The following is a 20,174-nucleotide window of genomic DNA, read 5'->3' as shown; positions in this document are numbered from 1 at the left end:
ATTCCAGGTATTTGCTATAAGAAATTGTTGTTTGGTGTGAAAGTCCCTATATTATATATTTTTTAAAAATGCAAGATTTTTGCAATGGTAGTCATTGTAGTCATATTATTGGCTACATATTCCTTCCCTAAGGCAACATTGTGTTTGTCTGAGTAGATTGAGTGTGGTGCTTTTAGATGACTGTCTTAAGCAAAGCACTTCAGATAAATTAAGCTAATTTTTCAGGTTCGCTATTAAAAGACAATCCTACCAACAACACTATTAGCCAACAGTCAAGGCTTCAGAGTCAATATCACAAAAGAAAAAGAGGTATCTTGCTATGGACTCTATGGAGAATTGGGTAATTGGCCGTTGAGTTGAATCATGAACGTCATATTAAGAAATCAAAAAACCTTCAAGACTGCAGAGTCTCCTCCACTAGGGCAGATGTATAGGGCTATATGTGGACACAGAGGATGTGTGAATTTGAATATGAAAGAGGAAAACAGAGATAGGAATGCAAAGCTGTTCTGGGTGTGTAAGAAGTTGCTCGGCTGTGGCCTACCTTGACCCTTTACTGTAAGCAATCTGCCATGGATCTGACAGGAGGAGCACAACAGATGTACATTATTCATCAGCCACATATCCTCCTCGCGCTTCAGAACCTGACCACGGAGCTGGAGACGAGGGAAACCCGCAAAACCCTTCCTCTGTAGTTTTTTTGTGAAGATAAGAGGCTTTTTCAGAGCTATTTCAAAGACTCCTCATTAAATAGAAATAAAAAGGAGGATACTACCCTTGTTCTCTCCTTTCTATAAGATATTTATTTGAGTAAACTGCATCTCTGATAGAGGGAGGAACTCCAAAAAAGCTCTGCTTTGTGCTGTGATGCTTTTTCGTCATTAGCCTCATCTGAGCATTCCTTCAGTCAGGAGATGGCTCAATTTCAGATCTCTGGAGGGTTCTATTGAGATTCTGCATAGATTTCTGATCCTGGCCTTTTGTAAACACATAAATACTTCTCACTTAAAGGTAGGGCTGCACAGTAAAAAACTTTTAATAAAGCTCATTAAAAGTTAACAAGATATTTGGTTTTGCTGTAATTACACTGCTGAAGTCATATGCTAATTTTATTTTGATTGAAACTGCACCAATACAATCACAATACCTGAGGATTTTTATTCTGTATAGTGTAGCCCCATTTAGAGGCCCAACTAAGAAAACTGACATATGTTTCTGCCACAACACATTGCTCTTAGTTGAATGGCACACTATAGAAGTAACCACCATTGTCACACACGCTCACACACTCCAGATGGGTGTCATAAATAAGTGTAGGGCTTTAAACCTGGCAGACATACTGACAGCCAGAACACACAGAGATATAACTGTCTGACAGAGTAAAGTACCTCTATCTGTTCTCTCAACTGGAACTCTGTCCTTCTGACCTTCGTTTAACTTGGTCTTTGTGTTGAACTTCATGTAGCACAATGAATCCTGTCAGTGTCCAAATTCCCTGGAAAAGCGGCAATAAACATTCAATTCACAATTTGATTCAAATAATTATACATATGTTTTAAAAAATACTCTATTTTTGTCAATCATTTTTATTATTTATAAAAACATCTCAATCTCATTCAATCTAAATGTTTCAGAGGGAAATTCAGTCTCATTTGGTGGGACTGTGTTGATCAGCAACATTGTAATGATTTAATGTTTTAATGATTTGCCATCGACATGAATCTCCATCAAGTTTTGAATATTCAAAACCATGCTGCCTGTTGTTTTTAGCTGCTAAATTGATAAGTTATGCTGAAGCCTTTGATGTGCAGAGAATATTTCATCATAAAACTTGATAAATAACATTGATGCTGTTATTACGGGTGGCGATATGGCCCTAAAGTAATATCACAATATTTAAGGCGATATTTTAATATTTAATATGTTATTAAAATTATTTAAAATTTGTTATTTAAAATGTAATGTTATTTTGGTGATAACAATTTTCTTGGTGATATTAACAAAACACTGAAAAATACTTTTATTAATATCAAGAAGATACTACTGCAACAAAATAAAGGTTATTTTATTATATATATATTATTTTATTATATTAAGTATATTAAATTAAGATTTATTTTAGTACAAATTATGCTTATTTTGTAAACAACCGTAGCTTAACCAAATTCTGACATTGTATAAAATAAACAATTTAGCTTATAAAGCTACCTCACAACTAAAGCGAAGATAATGTAATGTGTGCATATAAACAGCAAATTCTCACATAAAATAACAAAACAAATACAGAATAGTTGCTATGGTGAGTGTTCTGTCTGATTGGGTTGAGCTCACATTGTTCGTTTCTTCTCGTACTCAACAGATTAGTTGTGTTTAAACCGTTTTGTAGTTACAGGCTTCTTTCATATCTTACACTTACAGTGGTTTGTTGTTAGGGCTGGGCATTTAATCGAAAGCTAATCGAAATCATTCGGAAATTCTAATCGACATAATCTTGCCTATATCGATTATATCTTTTTTTCTAACTGTGTTCATGTACTCTCCCTTTAATTACGATGTCCCTGAACAAAAAGAAGTCAAATGTAAACACTGAGAAAAAAAACAGTTTCAGTTTCAGTGACCAAAGCACAATCACACACCAAATATAAACAGTGCTCAAAAAACAAAAGAGGAACAAGCTCCCAGTAACATTAGAAAAATATTCCAGTTTTAATGCTGGAGTCATAGAATTATGAGGGTCAAAAACACAAAAACAAAATAATCGTTCATTAATTGTAATCATGATAAAATGTACAATTAATCATGATTCATATCGCCCAGCACTATTTGTTGTACACCTGATATTTTGTACCCAGACCATCTCCACATTACTGAAGTCATGGAAGGAGCAAATCCTTCCATTGCAGAGCAATGTTCCACCATACTATTCGTTGTGCCTAAATGACTCACAAAATGAATGTATCCCATATTACATGAGTTCATTACGCAAACAAGTCAAAATATCACAATTATCACAGTATTGATTCTTATTATTTTTTATAGCAATATTATGGCGAATGTTACAATATGGTACAGCCCTAGCTGTTATACACAAACAAGACAAACGAATTTAATCCTCTGGCCTGATAACAGGCTGATTAACAGCAGCCTATAAAATACATTTTAATAAGTGAGTTTCCTGTAACACCATTATTTATTCCTATTGCAAAAACAACACAAAGAACAAATATTTGCATGCCTATGAAAACAGACCTGACCGTCTGTTTTATCTGAATTTTTACCCTATTTACATGTTTACATTACTGTCGAAAGATGCTTAAAAGATGGACTGAGAGGCTCCGCAGACTGATGCTTTGGGTTTAGAGTTTAAATGTTAGGGTTCAAGAGTTAGGAGCTGCCACTCTGTTGCCACTTGCTTCTCCTAGGCCAGCTAAACATGTACTCAGGCTGTGCCACACACTGAACAGTTTCTTTGCAATACTGACCTACTTGGACCTTCTTTATTTCCTATTTTGGAAACAGCTCTCGTTTACCTACTGCAATACCCACACACTATACTATCATCAATTGCCAATGGCTAGAGGGTAGAATGGGACAAAAGTATATTGGAAGCCAAGTTACTGGTAGATATCTACCTAGTGGGTACTAGAAACTCCTAAAGAACTGGACCTAAAAATGAAGGAATTGTAAGGATTTTATTCTGGGTTTAGAAACATATGTATATGATCCTATTTTATCTTGTCAGTGGCAGTAGCAACCAGAAAGCTCTAATTCCACTTGTCAAGATATTTTACCATCCTGAATGTGGCCATGCACACACTGAAACTACTCTGGGGGCCCATTTTAATGAGTTTACGGGGACTTTACCAAAATCTCTGAATGTACTGCTGTTAAGATAGGGTTAATTACTATGTAGAATGCTGTAGGGCGTACCATTGACCAGGATAAAGAGTATGCAATCAGTCACAGGGAGACCAGAGAGAGAAATGCAGGGTAACTGGGTCATTTATTTAAATGTAACCCAGACTAAAACACACTAAAATTAAAAGGCCTTCAGGGGCATGAAACAAATCAGGCAGGTGCATTTTGGCAACACAAATGGACCAAAGAACGTCGAATCCTCTGAGCCACGTCCTCCTCTCACTCATAAACTCCCAACAGTCCCTTATAAGCTGTTTTTTTTTCAAAAGAGTTGACGTGCTTGGCCCAATTAGCATCACCTGGAGCCTGAAAACCCTCAGGGATTTAGAAGCTTTGCCCCTTGGCACGAACACATCATGAACTGGCAAACACACACTGATGTAATGTCTATAGTATGGTCCAGTATATTGCCTTCAGTTGCAGTGATATTTTATTGATCCTAATTCATGTCTGTTATAAAGCATCATAAAGACTGTGTGCTATTTACATATTCACAACAAGCTCAATACATAAAAAGGAGGTGGACATGTTAATGTTTTCCTTTATGTATTTTAAGTTTTATCCACTAGAGAGAGACCTACACTCTTGCAAAGCAAGACAGTATGAAGAACAGTAAAAATCTGTTCTAATGAAAGAAGTCGCTTTAAAGTCACTGTATATGAAATCCATCCAATGCAATTTTGGAAATATCAGCCAAGGGTTTCCTCATTGTTAGTTAGCTGTCTGGTGTGTTTGTGTGCTAAAATAGAGTCCTCACGTTGGCAATACGTGTGCATGACTTTAGGAGGCAGAGTTTCTGAAGGCGCACTGAAGAGAGGGGTGTGTTTGATATGAACAGTCATTCTTCTGAACCGTATATTGCACCTTTAATTGGATGTAATCCACAGATTTCTCTTTATTTCAACATGTGTTTCATAAACTTCTAATTTGCTCACAATTACCTGCAATGACTGGAGCTTCTAAGGTTGGCTCTAAAGGTAAAACCTTATGTGCTAATGGAGTTATATATGACTTAGTACAACATATAGTTCACCCCACCATTACGGTTCTCATTTGTCTCACTTTTCTTGTATCAGAAAAAAGAGCCTATACCGAGAACCAAATCTTGGTCTCAGAGAGTGTTTGAGAGAATTCGAAATAAATATTTCTGTGAAAAAAAATATATATGTAGAGTTGATGACAAATGTACAGGTCTATTTTTTAAACGTGTTCAGCAAGACTTAACTATTATGTCAATTATTATGCCAATGCATCATGGTCTATGATCTAATATGGTTTTCAAGCATTGCAATACAAACGCTTTCATATCCACATACCACTCTACACAATTCATCCAAGAACACAGAGCTGCCTTCAAAACATTTGATTAGTTAATCTCTTCCTTCTGCTTCTAAAGAAACTATCAGCAATCTGAAAGTATTTCAGGTATGCATTTCATAGGCCATTATAACATTATAACTGAATATTACAGTCAGTGTGTTTCAATGGCTGTTAAAGCCTAATTCACAAATCTTCGGTGTGGTTGTGTGTGCGCAGCAGTGTGTTGCACTACATCCTAACTTTCATTATCTACACATGAGAGAGTTTATTAAAATGAAAATATCCTTGGGTATGCAAAGTTTACTGTGTTTATGTGCCACTTTACACATCCATAAATACAACAAGATCTAAAGGTCAGAAGTAAACTCGATTTAGTGGCATATGGTCTCAAGCTATGCATTAATAAATCATTATTCATCCATCAGAATATAATTTAGAGTTCTCAAAGCAGGAGTGCACCGCTGGACCAATATTTATAGACATTTATAAGACTAATTTCTTTACAGACAAAGATCTTTTGTGTCAAAGTCAATAAAAACATTAGTTTTCTTTTTTCAAATTAATCTCATACAGCAGGCTAAATTAACACTGATATGAAACACAGTTCTAATGAATACATGACATGCAGAGACAGATCACTCAGAGGAATTCTCCTAACACACCATACACACACGGTTGTTTGTGCCCCCTCCAGTGTATGTTCCCACCTTGCGCCCAGTGTTTCCGGGTAGGCTCCGGACCCACCATGACCCTGAACTGGAAAAGTGGTTACAGACAACGAATGAATGAATAAATTATAATTTGTTTAACTGCATGCTCTCAAAGTAACAGGCTAACACTGGTGTTACACAAATACTAATGGCTTCCTCCACTAGTTTTCTTGCGAGTTTAATTAAGACTGCAAATAGACTACAACACAAAGTAGAGTGTGTATATTACATGCACATGTTTCAGTCTTAAAAACCCAAATTTGCAAACAAATATAGAGTTTATTTTGTTTAACAGAAACATGTACAAAAAAAAATATTTAATTGAGAAACCTGATGGCATTTTGTAAAAATAAACACATTTTATGCCTGCAAAACACAAACAAATTTAGGGCAGGGTTTACCATGTTTACCACTGGGTTACATCACCTTTTCTTAATCATTTGGGAACTGAGGATACTAACTATTAAAGTTTTGCAAGTGGAATATTTCATTTTTTTTCCTCGTTACAAAACTTCAGCTATTCAGCAGTGCATGGCTATTGGCTGATTCTTCTCTTCATGATGTGCCACAGGAGACACTGATCTAGACTTCAGACAGGCCAATCAATCTAACACTCACTGTGTCTACAATATGATTCTGATTTACCACATACAGAACGAGGCCAGGTCTTGTAGCAATAATCATGGGCATCTTTGCACAAGACATATAATCCTCTGTATCAATGGTACCTTCACATAGGTGCAAGTCACCCATGCCTTAGGCACTGATTCAACCTATACTATGACAGACTCTGGCTTTTGGCACCTTTCACTGATAACAGTTTAAAGCGTCGTTCATATTTGGGAAAGAGAGCACAGCATTAGTTTTTTTCCTGAAACCAAAGTTGAAAAATTAACTCACCTAAACTTAGCACATTACCCCAAGCCCATGTGGCTATTTTCAGTCACACTAGCTTGAAAGTTTCTCATGAAATGCCATCTGAAGGCTCAAAAGGTCCCTTTTCACTGTTTTATAGACATTAGATTGTGAAGGACTTATATTCCTTGGAATTTAATGTTGAGAATATTTTTTATGCTATTTGACAATATTCTCACATAGTTTAAAATGGTGAGCCACAACCCATCTGTGCTTCTTAAGTTTGAGCCTCATATGGATGTTCCTTTAAAATCTTTAATATGGTATATTCTTATAGTGCTATGTTTTAAAATGGTGTGAGGTGCATTTTCCATATATATATCAACGCAGCTTCACAGTGTTTTAAACAGTGTGGACGCTGAGCGTCCACAGAGTTCAATAGCGAAGCAGCGAAGTGCAGTGAAACGAGACGAGTCATTGGATAAATCCTGGGCTTTGTCCCGCCCATCGGAGGCTCAGCATCTCTGGGGGTCTATGGGGCAGTGGGCTGGCCTCGGCTGGCCCGGATGCTCAGCTTCTGCATGATGATTGGATTATCTGTCTGAGGTTGAATCCCATTTTCTTTGTTATAAACGACTAGCGACAAATCAAGCTATTTCTGGTGGTGTTTTTTGTAGCTGCTTGTGTTTGGAGACTGACTTCTATCACTCTTTCTGACTTCTATCGCAGTTTCTGTCCAGCGGGTGCTGCTGAGCCCCTCCACCGTCACAAAGCACTCACAGACGGGCACACTTCACATGGGCCAAGGCCGTTTAAGCAGCCTAGCTCTGCTGGCCATTGAGAGGACACTAGTCAAGTCCCTGGAAAAGACGCCTTGTTGGTACAACAGGGTCACAGATCATTTTCTTGAAAAGGAACGGAGGGTAGAATTTATGTATAAATAAACCGACACATTTTATGATGTAGGCCGAAATTGAGCTTCCCCTCCTTGAAAGACCAGCATCCGCCACTGATATATATATATATATATATATATATATATATATATATATATATATATATATATATATATACATATATATAATGTAAAACAATAAAAGAAGGCTTTTACAAATGCATATAAATATAATTGGCAGTCTCCTTGACTGTTGGAGACCAGAAGGTGAATTTGAAATATGCATTATGTCATTACTTTCCAGGACCTAGACTAAAAAGAATTCCAACTGGGATTAAGTATTTGCATGGCAATTTAGTCTATGACTAGGCTTAATTTGTGTCAGATATCTTTGCTCTAATATAAACAGAATCCTTAATCTAGATATATTATACAACTGGATTGCAGCCTCCAAAAAAATCCTAAATTATTATTTTTTTGTCTACAAATTGTTCAAAGCCCTTTACAGAGCCTCCTTAATCAATCTAAATTTTATGGGACTGGACATTAAACCTAGTAATGCTAGCAGTGTTCCCACCTGCACAGTATAGCCACATTTCCTAAACAAGGTCACTGGATGTCCTTCCTTCACAACATAAGTCATGCAGACAAATTGTTAACTGAATCAAAGATGCTGTGATGATCAATAAATACAAGTCCCTGAGGTTGAGCTCAAAACAAACACACAAAGCTACAGTGCCTTTGAGCATTCTGATGGACTTCAAAACTCATCAGCCGCGGCAGGCGCTCTCCGAGCTGGGTTTGGAGAGCCCCTTTGTGCTGGTCCCAGAAGGATTGCACTATGCTGTACAAAGACACAAGGATGATAGACAAACAGATGAGACTCAGAGAGGAGGATGAGTCTGTAGCATTCTGACTGCCTGCAAGGACGCAGAAAAATAATGCAGCAAACAATCAAATACACCTGGGTCAGCAAACACTGAGGCCAGGCAATCACGCACAACCAACAACAGAGGAAAAGCTCTGGACTGTAATTATGCCAGTGACAATATTGATTAATAATAGCATGTAAATACAACATAAGCATGCTAAAGAAGACATATTATTTTGAGATGCTTAACATAACCTAAGAATATTAACATTAAACCATAGCCATATTTCTTTGTAAATTCTTTGAGTGCCCTAGGGTGCCAAACAATAATATTAACCAATTGCCTAAAATTTACTTACACTCCCTCCCAACTACCCCTATCCATCACTGAGTGAAAACACTTTCCAAGCTCAGAGACCCTCCCTGAAAACTTCTATAACACAAGCACAACACAGTATTCCCTATTCCTATTAAATAAAAAATGTCTGGCCTAATATTGGGTACAGGACGAATCACATGGTTCAGCTGCTGTTCTCTAGGGTTGTTAGGGTGGTATTTTTTCACTTACAGCCACAATATATAAGCAGATGGTTATATTACAAAATAACTATAACATTGCATTTCCTGCTGTTCCTGTAGATAAGTTTCAGTTTCCTTCAGTCAGTGGTTCTTTATCAGAACTGTAGCTGAAACACTCAAGAGCAGCTTTTTTCTTATTTTCTAATTGTGCAGGGAAAACAGCACCAGTAATATTACATTATCTCTGCTGTCTACATCTTTTACTGTAATGGCTATGGCCAAAAATGTTGAGCATAATACGCTGAGCAATGGGTGTGTGTATGTGTGTTGGAACAAAGGAGGGGTGAGAGAGCAGCAGATGGCATTTATACCTCCCATGATCCATCTCTGTTCTCAGGTTTATTTAGGGGTTTTTGATGTGTTTATAGTTGTTTGTTAGGGTTGTGTTGAATTTGTGTTCTTATACATGTTTTTGCCTATTTGTCCCCCATTTTTGTCGTTGTGAAGGAAGATTTAACTCAACTATGTTGACTGCAGGACAATTAAAGTGGATCATATAAAAGTCCAATTAAATTCTTGTGCAATATCATAGCACTAAAATTTTTTTATAGAAAAAGACAGTTTTATTCCAATTTTTTACATTCCACATAATTAAGACTGACTGAGGTTAAGAACCCCTTGGACCCATGTAACCCCTACTCCTACTGGCTCATTTTAACCCCCACTAGAGCCATTATGTCATAATAAATCAGTTCTTAAATTCAAATACGTAGTAGGAAATTTCAAAATTACCATTTCAGGTTCAAGTTGACTTTTTCTAATTGTATCTATACAAAAAAATGTAAACCACTGACTATGACAACAACTTTTTTTAGATACACAAATTACAATTTTTAACTTAACTGAAATTAGTTTAGGATATGAAAATGAATAGAAATCAAACGAATTTTCAGGAGCAACGTTTACTAAGCGGTGCTTGGAGGTTGGTTACAAAAAAGACAGAGCTTGAAACTAGTTAAAAATGTTCAGGAATAATACACAAATAATATTTACTTATGTCTATATATATTTTATTTCTCTGTACATGCATGGGTCTTTTAGGGCCCCACGATGTGCACTCAGGTCACTCTGATGTTAGATTTGGCCAGGAATGACAGTAACAAATTCCTAGCTTTGTGTATTCATGGAATTCATATTCAGATCAAAAGATGCATTTGAAGCTTATTAATATGTATGCTTTTATTTCTGGGTCATGTTTTTCATACATGTTGGACATGTTAGAATAATATAATTTTTGTATTAAATCTCAGTTTCAGCTGGGCATAGCTTTGGGAAAAAAAACAGATGACTGATTTGTGACTTGTCATTTGTTCTATGTTCCCTCTTCCCACACAAAAGAAATGTGAATGTTAAGGATTGGTTTCGAGGGAAAGACATAAACCAAGATGAAATCTCTCAGCTGAAACCTAAGAGCCTAATAAATCATCCACAATTTTGTACCATCCTTCCAATGGAACTAAAACAAACCATTAAAACAGAGGCATGCAGGGTAAGAAGTTATTTGTAAAAAGAAACCCCAGAGACTTTTGGTTAGGAATGACTTTGGACAAGACTTGGACATTTCTAAACCACTCCAATACCTTCTGAAGATGGAGTCTGAAGTATGGTAACACTGTGCCTGTCCAAATTGTGCAACCCGCAATCTGCTGTTAGTGTCATGTATATAAGCTAGAATGGCTAAAAACTCCCCAAATAAGGCTAATTAACCATGTAGTTGTGTGCCGCATGTGTCAGGAACACATTACACACAGTAAAATAAACATTACCACTTGCAAGAGAAAAACATTCAGTTAAAACTACTGGACAGATGGTAAACAGCAACCTAGCGACTGCCACAGAAATAAGTATACAATCTAAAACGGCAAGAACTGATTATTACATTTGCACACACTCTTTAGTAGCTTGCAAGTGGTTGTTTTGCTTGTATCTAATACATACAACATTAAAAGTGCACAGGAGACACTTGTGGACAAGTGGGTCAAAGGACAGACTGTGGTTGGGGCCTGTTTAGCAGCAACTTCAAAAACAAACAGTACCAAATTTTACCATGCCTCCAGACTGAACTATGTATGACTCTGTGAAAGCACTAACAACACTGAACCCCTGGACAGGTGTATTTACATATCGTCGAAGATTGGGTTAGAGCAAAAACTAGGACCAGCTGCTGGACTGCAAGGACTGGGCAGGTACATGCACAACTGCAAAACTGATTATAACTGCAAGCTATTCTAGAGTTATGATTAAGACAAACACCACTTACATAAAAAACAGCATTACAGAAACATGAAATGAGCAAACAACTACATGAAACAAATCCAGTTTGAGAAGACCAGGTAGTACCAGGAAGGCCACAGCAAGCGATGACAGAAAATCATTAGAGCTGTGAAGACAACCCCTAAAAATACAGCCGAAGGGATCTCAGGCAATCTCCAGTTCATAGAAGTGAAAGAATGATTTACTATTCATGGAAAATTCTGAAGAGGAGAGAGTTACAGAAGATGTAAACCTCTCATCAGCACCAAGAACAGAAAGGCCAGACTGAAATTTGCCATCAAAGAAGAGGTCTGAAATAAAGTTTAATGGACATATGAGGTGAAGATAAACCTTAATCAAAGGAACAGAAGAAAAGATGCCCGAAGAAAGAGTGAAACTGCAAAAATGGAACAGAAATTATAAAAGAAAAATAAACATCTGAAAGTCAGAAATATCTGAAAAATGAAGGGAAAAAATTCATTGCCGATAACCCTGTTATTGTCCCCATGTAAAAGGCTTTTAGTGCATTTTTGTTCTAATTCTGACCTACTTTTTTATTGAAAATCAATGGGTTTTTCGTTTTTTTCCCACTCTCTAACTCTGACCTACTGGATTGCCTTCTAAACACTATTCTTTATCAAAAAAAGGACAAACTAGAGACACTCCATGTTTTTGTCATATTGCCTACTGCTATTTGAAGCCTATAGGCTGCAGCCAGTCATTAGATTTCAATTTAGAACAAAGCCATCAAATCTTGTCTTATATGTTCCTTGTATTTTAGAAAATTCTGTTTACAAAAGTAAAATAGTAAAAATAAAATGAAAGTGGTAAAAATAAAAGTAAAAATCCTTTACTTTAATTTAACTCACTCCCTGTCTGTCTGTCTAATCATTTCAAACCAGCCTCAGAAGTCTCAGGGCCACTGAAACAAATTTCTGGGAAGAATTCTTCTTTCTGGACTTGAATATGCTGCCTCAGGATATGTTACAGTGTCTCACATTTCTGACCTACTCCAGAAATGAGCTTGCTATAAAATATAGCTTGCTTACAGACAAATAGCTTTAATTACACAATTCATCTTCCTTCTTTCATATTATTTAACCCCTTAAACTCTAAGGGTCTGTATGTGTGACCACACTCATAACTAAAGAACCTAAAGAAAATTTCATATTTATTTTTCTAATACTGAATAATTTAGAGCAATAATTTATTATATTAACTGAGCTATATTAGTTTCTGAATAACAAGCTTTACTAGAAATGATAGAAAAAGTTTCTAACTTGAGATGGAATGCATTCTTAGTTACTATCAAATGTTTTGTCTCACATTAAACAAATGAGTGGCTTTCCATATTTTGGACACACGTCCCTGTCCAAAAACAAATATACCCTAAAAATGTCTGACTAGAGTGGATACTGATGCTTCCAAAAAATGATTCAGAGTAACTGATTCTGGTTCTGCAAAAGATGTCATCAGACATTAGGCCTTATGAAGAAATCCAGAATCTATGACCATATTTTGGAATAAACACAGGTAAAAAAAAAAAAGTCTAGTAGTAAGTAATATGGAGGTTCCATTCATTTCACCACTTATGAGACCAGCTTTTTATCTTCACTGTAAAAGTGCATTACAAAAGTGAAAGCGCTGTTTCACTTTAAAACCTTATTCCATTAATCATTGTTTGAATGTACATAAGTATATGCATACATTTTTTTAAACAAGAACACTATAAACAAAAAAACTCACATAATGATACTGCAAATATTGATACCATTGCATAAATCAATACTGGCTTACATTAAAATAAGGTAAACCTCCCTGACCTAGAGTATTGGAGAGTATTCATAAGTATGTCATGACTGGTATCTGTCTACTCTACACTGCACAAATCTTTCTGAAAGTAAAACTGTTTAAAATACACAAAAGAACAGGAAAAAGTACTGAAGCCTGCAAATAAATTGCATAATGTGTCTTCAGCAGTATGCACTTCACGAAGCCACATTTATTTGAAATACATTTACATATTTAGCAGCTGCCATGTTTTCTGGTTGTCTTTGATCCCACAGATTTCGGCTGCTCCCCAAAAGCTTTGATTTATATTCATTAAACAAAAATAGTGCTATACAATGAGCAGAAGCCTGAACACCCCTCAGGTTACATATCATTTAACAATCTTAAAGACTAAATGGTAAAAGAGAGCAAGAGGTTAATCAGTCCAAGAAAAAGGAGGCTCCGCTCGCTGCTGCATTGTTACGTAAAAAGTGAATTTTCAATGTAGCCTGAATTCTCTGAATTTCTAAGGATAAAATCTGTTCAGCAGTTTTTAACATCCACTGGGTATGATTAAGGCAAGACAGTGAAACAATTAAATAATACAAAATTACTTTGTCTTAAGGAAAATGGGTACTAATGAAAATAATCTGTGGGTACAAACCTTATTACCAATAGAGCTGGGACAGTGTGTGAAATAATGATATCAGCAAACATTTTGACATATATTCTTGGTAGAATGTTTAATATTTGCTTAATTATTTTAATAAATATACACTAATTCTGGGACAGAAACAACATAAGACTAACATTGTGAAATGTTTAAAGAAAATCATCTGAAACAGGTGATGCAACCATGCTTGGATACACAAGAATATATCCAGGAAAGGCCTAATCCTTTATTAGAAATTTGTGCTTCAGCACTTTAAGAAAAATGTTCTTAAATATGTGATTGCAAGGATTTCAGGGATTTAGAGGAAACACAGAAAGAGCATAAAACCACAGCTGGATGGCCAGTGAACATAGTATTAAAATGGCAGTTCTATGATGTACATCATCACATGCACTGAGGAATACTTTGATAAACCACGGTCTGTAAACATCAGTGGTCACTGCCTCCAGAAATGTAAGTTATCCATAACGAAGGCCATGCATCAACACTGTCCAGAAATGGTGCCAAACTCTTCTTGTCTCAAGCTTGCATGAAATGAACTGATACTCAGGGGCCTGACAGATAAAACCTTTTTATGAAAATAACAGGCTTTGTGTTCTCCAAACCAGAGAAGAATAGGATCACCCAGATTGTTACTAGCATAAAGCACTAAAGCCACAGACAGTTATAGAGGGGTGTATTAGTGTCCAAAGCACGAGTAACACTAAAAATACATTCACATAACTATGCTGCCTTCTAGATGATGTCTTTTTCATGGATATCCAGGTATACTTCAACACATCAAAACCAAGTCTGATTCCTCAGAAGTACCATTTACTTACCAGTTCATGGAAACTTAGTTGCAAAGACAGTATGGTTTCAATTCATTTGTTTTGTGATGCCACAAATACTAACGCAGCTACTTACTTTCACCTACTCAGTCTACAGTAGCCAGTCAGGCAATATGTAGCAAATCAGCAAATTGTTTATGTACAATTACTATAAAAGCCTGCTCTCAGTAAAAAGAGGTTGTAAAATGATCATCTTAAAATAAATGATGCCTATTGTAGGTTAATTAACCCACACAAACCTCATAAATCAATCTCAAGGGAAATAAAAATACATACGAGAAAAAAAGAGATATGGAATCCAACTATTTTTTATGTACTGTAATATTGTACATGGTCATCATATTAATAAAGCCCACATGAGGTTTTTATAAAAAGTATGGTCATGACTTACCTAAAAAGCACTTTTTTTGCAGTGAAACATTTCACATAACAATACTATGTAATTGATATCTGATATATAACAATTAAACAAGATCAAAGGTTTAATTTCTGCCTTGAAATATTTAAATCCAAATGTTATAAAGGACTTAAGATAAGAATTATCAATAAGAATTCAATATGTTTGAAGTAAATCCACTCACAAGTACAAAAAAAAAACATTATGAGAGCTTTAACTGTTGTTTAGGCTCCTCATTTATATTCAGTAATTATGTTAAAAAACAATAAAAATAAAACAGCTGTACTTGCGTGCACTTAAGGACATCACAAAACAAACAAGTAGCTATTACATTTTAAAAGAACAATACAATGCTCTTATCTACCTGACAGCGCATTATGATTATAAAAGACTAACTAGAATATACAGTACATTCCAAATAGAACAGTACTTACTCTATCAACATTTACAAAGAGAAAATACCCACTATCCAACTTAATCCTGTCCAGCTTAATCATTTAATATTACAGCAAGCCAGATATTGACTGAGCTTAAATACAGTCCAATGGAGCAATCATTTAAGCCTTTAAAAACCCAATAAATCTTCTTTTCAACCCTGTCTTTGTGTATTTGATGTTTGTTCTGAATATGTTTTGAATAACAGTGGGGGAAAAAATTAGGAATGTCCTGCTTTCTTCATGAATGTAGAGAGAACAGTCATAGCTATGCAAATTGAAGGCAATTAAACTTGACAGGAAACATACTTCGCAATATTTTCTTCAGTTGACCATGTAAGGACACACATGACTACCCTGTGAGTGTCCCAATATGAAAACAAGATTCATCAAGGTTTTTCAAGGCTTAGACACTGAAGTGGTAAGTTTCTCAGTACTAAAGCTACTGGTGATACACAAGAATTAATGATGAGAAATAACTAATTGAAAGAACATATCTCCTACATTTTCCTTTAAGTCCAATTATGCAACTCCTGAGGTTTTATATAACAGAGACTGTCATTTTCCTGGCCATTACTTAATTTGTCTTTATCCCTTAAACAGATAGTTTTTGTTACAGGAGTTTGAACATTTTATACTGCATTGTGCAAAAGTCAGGGACCACAATTCATTTGTTTAATTAATACATAAAAGACAGATATAAAACAGAAAATTCCATAAAAAGTCTCAGGAACAATTATAATACCAACATCTGCCATTATTGTACCTTCTTTTTTTTTTAGGAGACTTGCCATTTCATGGTTTGATTTGCAGCTGTTTGTCTTTTGTATCTATTTCCTTTTTCAGTGAGGGCTTTGTGACATCTCTGCATCCTTTCAGACCCATAGCTTTGAGCTGTCTTCTCACAGTGGACAGATAGACAGGAGTAGATGTTGTAGAGCTTGATTTGTCTCCTGTCTCTCAAAATTGAAAGCTTTAAGTGCTTTGTATCCAATGGGACAATGTCTTGTTGAAGGTTTAGTTGGTTCCATATTTTCCTTTGAGGGGTTAAACTTTCGCACAGTACTCTTTGGTCAGTGAAAGCCAATATGAAGGAAAAGAAAAACCACACTTATCTGGTCTGCAACTGTTCCAGTATGAATAATTCCAAAAAATGATCGCACACGCAGACCATCCAAAAATGTTGAGCCAAAATATGGTGCTATAAACACTTGGCATTGTATTACCAGATCGTAAGTGGCCAGCACTAAGTATAAGTGTGAAATCTTCGACATGCATTGTAATCCAATCACTCAAACCACCTTCTGAGGCAGTCTGGGATGCATCAGGCCACGTCACATCTGCAGTGTGAATGTTAATGATTCTTGATGTGTCCTCAAAAGTAATTAAGTACCCATATCAACTGCGTCATTTAAGAAACCGCATTATGTAAGAAATCCGCATATGATTTGCACCAGACTTGGCAAATGTTTTTTTTTTCCATGAAGAACATATGACAGTAAAACAATTATTGCCCAAAAAGCTGATGGAAAGATTGTGTAATATATATTCATGTGGAAATGATGCAGACATCTGAGTCATATAAATTCAACATAATACATACTTTTTTTGTGCAGTCTGATTGCAGATTAATTTCCATATATAAGTACATGGTGTGTAGATGGCATGGACTTCACAGAGGTAATTAAATAGCACCCACTCATTCTGACCTGAGCTGTAGTCGTTGATCACACTTCACCATTCGGCTATTCAGTCAATCGAGCACAGCACAGAGAGGCTGGGAAAGGAGACTGTCTGAAAATTGCTAGTAACACAAACCACAGATTTTTTTCAACAACCAGTTCCAGCTCCAGAGAGGATTTACTATTAAATTCCTACACAGAGCTCTAATTTTACGGTCTTCTTCGCATTGTTACAGATGTCACTACTCAGTCAATAAGCTGCAGTAAGAATCTTATTCACTTCATACTGCCAATGTGATCAAAAGCAGAGACTACCAGCTTTACAGTTCTATCCTGCTGAATGAAAACCTAATGTCTGTAAGAAACACAGGGCTGGGGCTGTCTGACTACTTTTCATGTTCTGCACAGCATGTGTTAGGTGAAAAGGGATTACAGACCATCCACTCCTGAATGTGCTGTTCACGGTTTAAATTTAAACATGATGAGAATATGAAATCTGATATCTGAGATGAAGCAGGTTGACGGAATTATTGTCCCCAGCTAACTAAATTTGTGCTATGACACATCCAACTAGTTTATATGGCTTTACCCCTATTTGCGAACCCACATTGAGGAATTTTATCACATTCATTCTGTGACTGTTAGCCTATATCTGCTTAGCTAGGTCAGTATATTGGACTGATGCAAATGAACACATTCATTAAAACAGAATTTTATAGGTAAAATGTATACAGATACATTAGCTACACAGGTCTAGAGGACAGGTCTAGACTTTCATTTCATTGTAGGATATATTATTAAAACAGAAATATGTCTGTTTAGATTTAGATGGGCTTCTTGTGGGCACCTATAAGATTCAGAAGTATTGAACAGATTGGGGAAGGCACTATATAAATAAAAATGTAATTAGTGATTATATTAATTCTGGACAAAATTATAACACATTGTACAATATAAAATACTGCACTATTAAAAGCTGCACTTACATGTGGTATTCAATAAGTAAAATATAAAATATATTTCACAAGTATGCAACTATTGTTTTGGGTGAAGCTTACAATTATAGCATGTTAGTGCTTCATATGCCTTTTATTACTACACTACACAAAGTTTACATCAGGCAGTTACCACTTTTATCTTGCACATTTCTGCAATCTCTACTTACTAATTTTATTTCTTGATGCTTGTAAAATTCATGCAAGGAATTGGCAGTGTATTCTAAATACTTCAAATTATCACTGCAGGTATGTTATCAGAAACACTGGCAAGCAATGCAGAAAGCAGCAGTACAATATGAAACACTGTTTAAGATTAATGATTGGTCTAGAGAAGTGGTCCCAGCTTTCTTCTTAGATATCATTCCACCTGCAGAGTTCAGAACACACCTGGTCTGGGTTCTGCAGGTGGACAGAACCTTGACCAACTGGACCAGGTGTGTTTGGTGTCTGACCTGATTTGGACGTGAACTCTGCAGGTAAATAGAATACAGTCCTAAAGGTTATGTGAATACATGTTTTGGTTGGACAGAAGCGGGATGTAAGTGACCCCTGCAGGTTGATCTTGAAGAGAAAAACTGGTTACCATTTGGTCCAAGTTTGAAGCTCCAGCTCTTTCTGAGATGCTGCATTATTATGTAGCTGACGCAGATACAGGTCTGAAGCAGGTCAGTTTGAGTGGACAAACATGCTGAGCACGCTATGCCAAAACAAAATAGTATAAAAACAGCCTTTCTGCGGCGCAGACCAGCACAGTTCCCTCTGAACGACGTGTAGCCTAACGTTACCCTGAGCAGAGCCCGGTCAATTCGTAGCTAGATACATAACACTGGTCTAAAGCCACACACTCTGCTTTTTCTCGCAAATGGAGGCTTACAAACACTAAGTTGGTGAGAAAACTTCCGACCAAGCTCAGCACTAGATTTGGACTACTTTACGGATGTAATTAGCCTTAATAAAGCGTTTAGTAAATCTGGTGTTCTTTCTGTCAGAAATACTGTCAGGAACCTGGTATAAATTCGGACTAGAAATGAAAAAAACGTTTGTAAAAATTCACACAGACAGACTTCTATCTTATTTTTTCCTCTTATGTCGAAAAACAACAGCAAACGTATACAGAATTTAGTGTCAAGAGAGAGAAAACAGGGTGAAAGTTTGGTTATATACCTGAGAAACAGCGGCAAATCTCCGGAGATTGAGGAGATGTTTTAAACGTTCTCTGTTTGAATTGTAACGGTCGCTCCGAGTCCTTCACGCGCATCACTCCTCGCGCTGGATGTCAGAGAGGCTCCAGCGTTTTGGATTTCTTTCCCCCCCATGCGTATTCTGACAAGTCCCGCCTTGCTTCCCTGTGATTGGCTAATATATTTTGTTGCGATTGGCTGAATGTAGCGCAAGAGATTATATGGAAATTACTATTATGTGATTGGCCCTGGACTGCTTAATACGAACCAGTCCAAACATAGGGAGGCGGGGCACGAATGATAAAAATATTAAAGGTAAAGTCCACTGACAGTTCTACATTAAATCGTTTAAAATCAAAATCCCTTAAAATCAAAATCAAATCAAGCTTTTAACCTTGTTTTCCTTTGCGTGTGGTGTTGTTTATACGCTAGGAGACGTATCATGTGTGAAATTATCATCCAATGGCTGAGCATTTACATTTTGAAGCTGCATGGGTTCCGAAGGCAGTCTAAAACATGCAAATTCAGCCAGCCAGGGTTTCTTACATCATAAACCTAAGACACTGATCCCTTCAACTTGTGGGGCAGGGCTTTCAGGCTGCAGACTCTTAGTGGAAGTGTTGGTGGAGACAGAGGCTGGGATTAAGTGCAGACTCATAAAGGCATTGGGAGGGTTTTTTGAGAAAGTACATCATTCTGATGAGAAGAGATGAATTTTTAGTGGTTTAGCCAATGACTTGAGTGAAACTTTAAGACGTAAACAAATCTTTAGAGTGATAGGATGTGAGATGGGGTTATAGAGTCAGAT

At 36.4% G+C, this 20,174-nt stretch overlaps 1 protein-coding gene across 11 annotated transcripts in view; it reads right to left on the bottom strand.

Moving 5' to 3' along the window:
* Positions 1-19,447, bottom strand: part of LOC136691143 (cadherin-10-like) — an 84,211-nt gene extending 64,764 nt beyond the window's left edge. For 10 of the 11 annotated variants that reach the window (XR_010801846.1, XR_010801842.1, XR_010801845.1 and 7 more), the window contains exons 1-2: positions 19,350-19,442; positions 1,389-1,495 (exon numbers count right to left, since the gene is read on the bottom strand). The gene's annotated coding sequence lies outside the window, so the exon portion shown is untranslated. Of the gene's footprint in view, positions 1-1,388; positions 1,496-19,349 lie in introns of all 11 variants that reach the window. The other variant, XM_066663492.1, reaches the window with a different exon arrangement.
* Between the last annotated feature and the right edge of the window lie 727 nt (positions 19,448-20,174).

The sequence above is a fragment of the Hoplias malabaricus genome, chromosome 3 (assembly GCF_029633855.1).
Source record: "Hoplias malabaricus isolate fHopMal1 chromosome 3, fHopMal1.hap1, whole genome shotgun sequence".
In the NCBI taxonomy this organism is placed as follows: Eukaryota; Metazoa; Chordata; class Actinopteri; order Characiformes; family Erythrinidae; genus Hoplias; species Hoplias malabaricus.
The sequence above is the reverse complement of the archived record's forward strand: the minus strand, read 5'-3'. Positions and strand labels throughout refer to the sequence as shown.